Source organism: Macrobrachium nipponense, chromosome 6 (assembly GCF_015104395.2).
Source record: "Macrobrachium nipponense isolate FS-2020 chromosome 6, ASM1510439v2, whole genome shotgun sequence".
Taxonomy (NCBI): domain Eukaryota; kingdom Metazoa; phylum Arthropoda; class Malacostraca; order Decapoda; family Palaemonidae; genus Macrobrachium; species Macrobrachium nipponense.
In genome coordinates, this window is record NC_061108.1 from 127,769,622 (window position 1) to 127,776,360 (window position 6,739).

General features: G+C 37.6%; 1 long non-coding RNA gene across 1 annotated transcript; it reads left to right on the plus strand.

Moving 5' to 3' along the window:
* Window positions 1-599: 599 nt before the first annotated feature.
* On the plus strand, window positions 600-6,026 carry LOC135216753 (uncharacterized). The gene is made up of 3 exons (XR_010314908.1): window positions 600-654; window positions 5,639-5,713; window positions 5,868-6,026. It is a non-coding gene; the product is annotated as an uncharacterized LOC135216753 (long non-coding RNA).
* The last annotated feature ends 713 nt before the right edge of the window (window positions 6,027-6,739 follow it).

Here is a 6,739-nt window from a genome sequence, read left to right on the forward strand (position 1 = left end):
CGCTACAATGCGTGAACTTCATCTTTGGAATACAATAACTTCATCGAAACACATATAGTCACACCTGATTATTACTTCCCAAGTACACCATAAATACAAACCGACAAGGGAAAAATTGATGTTATTCCTTACCCAAAGTGTATAGAGTAAGTGCAAACACACCAACCCTCCGTCCCTACAAGTATTTCTCTTGACCGAAAACGTCATTTCCCTCCGTCACTATTCAGTAAGTAGCAATATTAAAACACTTTCCATTTACTTGAACATAGAGTATAGTAAATATTAAAAACAGGCAATAAAGAGTTCATCTGTATATGGAATAGATATTCTTATAAAATAATGTACCCGTTGAAAGAAGCGGAATATATAAAAACAGTCATATTCCTCCTTTTCAGATATGGGAAATAAACTCTAGTAGTGAACTGTCAGCCGACGAAGTAGCCACTCAAGTCAGACACCATTACTATTATGGTGTTGGAGCCCCAAAACTCATTTATTAGGAAGGTGAAAACGGGTCATGACCATGAAGCAGGAGAAGAAGAAGAAAAGAAAGTCGCAGGAGATGCAACAACTACCACTGGCAGCCCACAACAGTGCAACCCCGATCAACTTCGCCACCACCCACTACTGAAGGAAACGAGCAACCCGGTGAAGGTATGTAAAACCGATGTTTGTTATTATATTTATTTAATAATAGTTCCTGATTCCATAGAAACACGCACTCTTTTTTCCCGTTCCCTGTTTTTCCGTTCAAATGCATTATGGGCATAGTAAAAAAACACCTATATAATTATTCATAAGGATTTATTGACCACATAAAGAGTTTACAAATTCAATACACTAACTCGCTGTTCAGGACCGTTCTCCAGCACCGCCAATCCCAATATAACTTCCACGTTGTATCCTTATTTTGAACCTGAATATTGCCGAAACAAAAAACGTTTAAGAATGGGAAACGACTAAGACGTTCGTAGCAGATTAACACCGGAAAACCGTTCATCGGGCGAATGATCCTCACAGCTCCATCCTGAAATAAGTAAAAAGTTATGTGATTGAAGGTGTATGATACATATATAGATATATCCTTAATAGAATGTAAATGGAGTAATATAAAAATCAAAGAAAAATATGCATTACCTTAGTTGTTCAAGACGCGGAGACATTCCTTGTACGTAATTAGCACGTTTGACCCCGACCTCCAATGTGAACATTTAAACTTTTTCAAATATTTAAAATAATATCCCGTTATCCATTTATCATTACCTCCCAAACGACGTGAATGAGAATACATTTTGTATTAAGGATAATACTGCTTTCACACCACGGTGACTCACGCAATGAACAAAAAAACTACAACGTAAAGACCGCACTTGTACGATTTATCAGGTTGTATTTGTTTTATTAGGCGATAGAGGTTATATTCGGGATGCGCATATATAAATTAGAGAAGTCATTCGAATAAACTTTTCGGATTTATACCGTAACTATCAAAAAAGAAGATTATATTTCTAGGTGATTTTTCCACGTAAAAACATACCCAATGACCAACAATATAATATCAGTAAGACGAAGATAATGTATTAGATATAAAAACTAAAGGTTTAATTAATACTTCTGGCAATGTCAATAATCCTACTTCATCCGAAGCGAACACACCTAAATATTTAACCCGGTCACCGAGTGAACCTTTTAAACTTATTTCAATTTCTTTTGTATCCATTCCATTTAACCCCTAACATCACACTGAATAACCCCTATCCGCATCCACCGTTAAACTACCCTTGGTATCCCAAAAAGTAAATAATGCAAGGGCTAGGCGTAGCCGTACCCAGCCTGATCGATATTCGCAGGTTTGCCGAAATTTCCACTGGCATGGAATCTTCAACATCTTCCACCACAAAATTAAAGCAGTAAATAGCTCTACCATTTTTAAAACTATCATAAGTGATCAGATTATCACCGCCACCCCTATACTTTTCTGCGTCTCGATATAATTGCATGATGGTATTAGGGAAACTACATTGAATATTATATACCGTATTCCCATTAACGGTAATATGTATATTATTTAAATCGAAAAGATTGAAAATATAGACCTATTGTCGCGTAAATTACCTGAAAATGTTTCCATATCAATCATGGCCAATGATTGATTTTTTCAGGTATACAACTGTTAAAGGCTGATCAATTAAAATCGAATTTTCATTTTGCCCAATAACGTATGACTTTGTATAAAGTCTTATCAAATATATATTGTATAGGATAACTGCTATCGCCTCATTTAAAGCCGACATTGCGTTATAATGTGGGGTAACTCTATCGATCCATAATTTAGCCTTTTCTACATTGAACACATTTAAATGTCCGTCTGTGTGGGCGCCCCCATAAACCAGCTATTATTTCGCTAATTCGAGCCTAAGTCTCAAATCACAGAATCCAGTAAATACATGTCTATAGTCGCAATATCCAAAAGAAGTGGAAAATATGGTATGCACGACCCCCTCGTTTAATGTCACCCATAACTTTCGTCTCCCACCTGCCGGTTTGACCGAAGGTATTGGCAGTAAATTGCCGAGTTACCCCACCCCATGTGTTACATGATAGTCATCATATAAAAATCCCGCCCGACCGGTGGTAGGTAATGCCGAGGGTTTTATCATTTTCAACATTTTTATATATGATTGATAGTTAAATACAGGACAGGATTCCACCAACTTTTCATTCAAGAAAACGGAAGCGGATTTAAATAATGTATTACTAATACCATTAACGACGGCCACGTGAACATCATCCGCTAATTGCGCACCGTCCCTATCAATTGAGATATATAATTCTAAAGCTATACTTGACAAATCTAAGAAAGAACCTGCCACCCCATTAATGGAAATTCTATATATTTATTCAGATAGAACTTGATTTATGGAAATATACAAGGTGTAAAATCCAGTCTTTCCTGAATTAATTGGAAGTTCAATAATTCTCCGTCTATTAACATTCGGGAACAATTCTGATATACCCGCATATACGATGAAACAGGAACTTGATTACCAGTTCGGGTATGTTAGGAACTACGCTAGCCATATTTTGTGTTTATATAATTTTAGAGAAGTAGAACGAGTGCGTACCCGCCGAATGTCAATTGATGAATGAGTTACAAAAGATCGTACACGTCTTATTATATTTACTCCTAGATTTAACTCGTGTGCCCTTCCTCTTCCTCCGTTTTTTCTTTCCTCCACACTCGACCGTCTAACTAAAAACGTTTCTTTTACTGTTTTCCTCCGTCTCGTCTCCCTTCTCCTTCCAGTACCGCTTAAAATTCGTTGTCCGGTAGTTTTGAGGGCCCTTATACCATTTCGTTTTATGGATTCTTTTAAAGGTAAACCGCTGTTTACCATATCAGATAAACACAGATCTACCGAATTCATTAAACTGAAGGTTTCGCGGCGTTAAATAGAAAAGGAACACTTTCCGTGCAATACACTTATGGCCGAAAAAAAAAAAACCGCTTCCCCTTCTGCGGCCGGGATAGAAAACGGAAATATCCTCAAATCCCGCTCCATCTCCTTAATAAAGGGTCTGATAAAAATAGTTTTTTTAAATTCGCCTCTGAAGGAGGCAGCGAATAACACTCTCATTTTACTGTTTATACTATTCCCAAACAATTTAAGTTGAGCTTGATTCGCAAGTTCTAGTTGACTCGAGGGTGTTACGATCACGAATAAGGAATGCCAAGGGTGAACATCGAATTATATACTCACCTATTCATCTAATTTTCCTCTAGGTTTTTATACGGAGCAGGCAAGTAACACTCGAGTCTTTAGTGAAATGTAAAAGGTGACCATTTTGATCCATGATAAAGAATAGAAATCTGATCCAAGATGTTCGTGTTCAACAATTTGTAGACTGTATTATGTATTCCTTTTCCTCTACCACTTGCTAAAGTAAAACAGTCCAATATATTTACTAGTCTCCCGCCAAAAATCGTCGGTTTTGAACTATATCCGTATACACATATATATAATCTACCCCACAATTATCAGGTAGAGAATCAAGGGAAACGTGTTCATTCAGTTCACGCCCCCCCGCCATATATTTCATAACCGGTATTAATATGAAAACCTAATAATTCGCGGCTTTTCGCTAAATTTGACGTATATACTTTTAACGTCCCCCGTTCTCAATTTCTCTCTCTTGATACGTGGTATAGTAATTTCTTCTTAAATCTTCATCCCAATGAAATATACCGTTACTATAAAATAAATTTATGAAATTATCACCGTAATAAACTTTTAAGTAATCATACACGTCCTATTAAGAGCTCTCACGAGTCTCTTCATATCCCCCGCTAACATTGCATTCTCGGTCTATACAAATAGTATGCCTATCACGTTTATGACGCTCTGTAATAAAATTCGAGAGTGAATAAATCATCTTTGGATAATATAGCGTAATAACTCCCCGGGAACATGATCGAAGCTAAAACCTACTTCATATTCAACCCCATTAGGTAATAATATAGGTGTAGGTAATCTATTGGCAAAATTCGAAGGTGTATTTTGATATACGTGTCTAAACAGCCGAGGCTGCTCAAATGTATGGTGTGTTCACAGCCATGTCGGTTAAATACTACGACGGGTATATGTCACATATGGTATTTATAAGAAAATTTCGATAGCGTTTTATCTAGGTCTTATATGCAGACTGCATGATAGAACCCCATTTTCAGTAAACATTATTTCTTCACCGTTCTGATCCGAGACATTGATAGTAATGTAATCCAATACGTCAATGGTATTTAAAGGTTTATAAATGGCATTATGCGGACCTTTACCACATGCACATCCTAACGTGAAGCAGTCTAAGAGATTAACCATTTTATCACCCAAGATGGTAGGTTGAACGATACCCGAATACAGGTAAACGTATTCAACGCCTTGATGGAATATATTTCTACTGTGATGAGGTCTCAACGCACCCGAACTGTATATTAAATACCTGACTTTTTCATTGAAACCAAACATATTAGCTGCTTTAGCACTGAGTTTAATCGTAATTGAATCAATCATATCAACTTTGGCTGCTCCTGCATCGATATGTGGAATGCTCATTCTCTTAGTGTCATCGTTCCATGAGAATAAACCGTCCCTGCGGATAGCTCCGCGAATATGTTCTCCGTAAAATTCAGATAATTGTTCAATAATTTCCGTATTAAACGCTCTAGTCATGACATTCATATCACCACCCAACAAACCCGAAATGGACTTATAAATATACGTGTAAATGCGTTTCCCATCTGACTCATTATAGATCGCGTTAAATTGAATAGTAAAATCAACGTCTCCTGGTTTAATAGCGTAATATAATTTCGGGAGAATGACTCCCACTAGCCCCACTTCATATTCCACTCCTTTCGGTAATGATATAGGGACGGCTAACCTATTGGTAAATTTACACGCCCGATTTTCTGGAAATGTACCTATACAGGCATTGCTATTCACGTATATGATGTGATCGCCACACATGTTGAATGTAGACTGTATGACTAACAATGGGCATCGGGTTTATAATATATGTACATAAAAACCTCCACGTTCATGTTATGTCACACCTTATTCATGAATTTGTTATCACACAGATTGTCACGTCATTCAAGAAAATGTCCAAGCCTCTAACCGCCATGATGAATCATCCTCACCACCCTCCGATCCAGGTAAAATATTATTATTATTATTATTATTATTATTATTATTATTATTATTATTATTATTATTATTATTACTATTATTGCAGTTTTTGCAGTTATTATTATTATTATTATTATAATACACGTTCACTCCGGTGCTTATTTAAAATTATCTTTACAGATCCCTTCGCTGAAGACTTCCCATTAGATGAAGATTTGATGGGGAGTAATAATAATAATGAAGCATCGCGCGTTGGTGGAGGTGTAGGAACCAGAAGGGGATCTTCACTCACGAGGGAAAGAACGGAGGGTAATAAGGTAGTGAGTACCATTCATTATGCGGCCGCAAGTTAGTAGGGTCACACATTGACGTGGCATGAGTTAAGTAGTAGCATACCCGATTACGCGAAGATGTTGCACAGTACTTCCTCGAAGAGGTATTCGATCGGCTATGCTATACTTGTGCGTTATTATCACCAGCGTGAGGATGCTAGGCGACATGAATGAAAAAAGTGCTTCTATGTATGTACTCCACCCACCTCACTACGATTGACTCGATCTATGACTCCCTGGAGGAGGCCATTGAGTTTATAGCTAATAACTTGGAAGAAAGACTCAACCGTACTGAGGGTTCGGGTTGGTGTATGACCTCGCTAGATAGGGTTGAACTTCATATCACGCGGCGTGAGTTAGTGAATATTAATAACTTCCAGGTGTATCCCAAGGGAGTCCGCGGTAGTGATCAGGTTATCAATATTCAGTCCGTGTACAACTGTGTCGTTACAGCGTTAGAAGCGTACGTTGTACTGCGAGATAACCCTCCCACACGTATTAACAACCTCCCTCGTGTCTTAATGAGGAGGATGCGAGGGGAGGGGACAATTTAATATCAAACACTCGCCCAGATATGCCGTTGACCATGACTCTTTCAAAACATTAGGAAAAGGGGAATAACCTCAACATATATCTGTATAAATTATGTGAATTATTCATGGGGAAACAGCGGAAAAAACATTGGACGGTACATCTAGCGAGGAAAGGTGGTAACCCCCA